The following is a 708-nucleotide window of genomic DNA, read 5'->3' as shown; positions in this document are numbered from 1 at the left end:
GCGCCCGGAGCGCCGCTCACAGCCGCCCGCCCAGCGCCATCTTGGAAGCTTGTGACGTCGGCACTGCCTGCTCACCCCTGACCCACAACTGAATGGGCGAGCAGCGGGGCTGGGCCGGGGCGGGGCCTGCCTCAGGGGCGGGGCCTGAGGGGGCGGGGTCGGCGGGCGAGCGGTCCGAGCGCTGGGCGGGGCGGACGGTCGCCGGACCGCGCCGTGGGGGAGGGGCGCCCGAGGGGAGCTCGGGACCCCGACCTTGGTAGCCCCTCTGGTTCCGGACCCCAGGTGAGGGGGTTGGGCTGCTAACTCGCCCCGGAAACTCCCGGACTGCACACCCCAGAGAAGAGGACTGCGGCCCCCCCACAGGCCCAGGCCCAGCCCCCAAACTCTGAATTGACCCCCTTTGAGCCTGACCCTGACCTCTCGGAGCCCCCCATGAAGAACCCCTAACGCCCTGCGCCCACTTTCAAGACACCTTCTCACCCTTAATGCGTGCCTCCCTCAGGGACCCCACCTTCAAAGACGCAGCCCCCGGAGAATGTAGGCTGCGTGGTCTGGGCTCCTGGGGAGACCCCGGCTGTTTGAGTCTCAAGGAGAGGATAGCCTCCTACCCCTGACCCCTGCGCTCCCTCGGGACCCCGGGGCCCGCAGCCCCGCAGGCTGGTCCTACCTGCTCAGAGGGCGCGGAGGTCGAGATCACGCCGTGCTCAG

Source organism: Phyllostomus discolor, chromosome 13 (genome assembly GCF_004126475.2).
Source record: "Phyllostomus discolor isolate MPI-MPIP mPhyDis1 chromosome 13, mPhyDis1.pri.v3, whole genome shotgun sequence".
NCBI lineage: Eukaryota > Metazoa > Chordata > Mammalia > Chiroptera > Phyllostomidae > Phyllostomus > Phyllostomus discolor.
Note: the sequence above shows the minus strand (reverse complement) of the source record.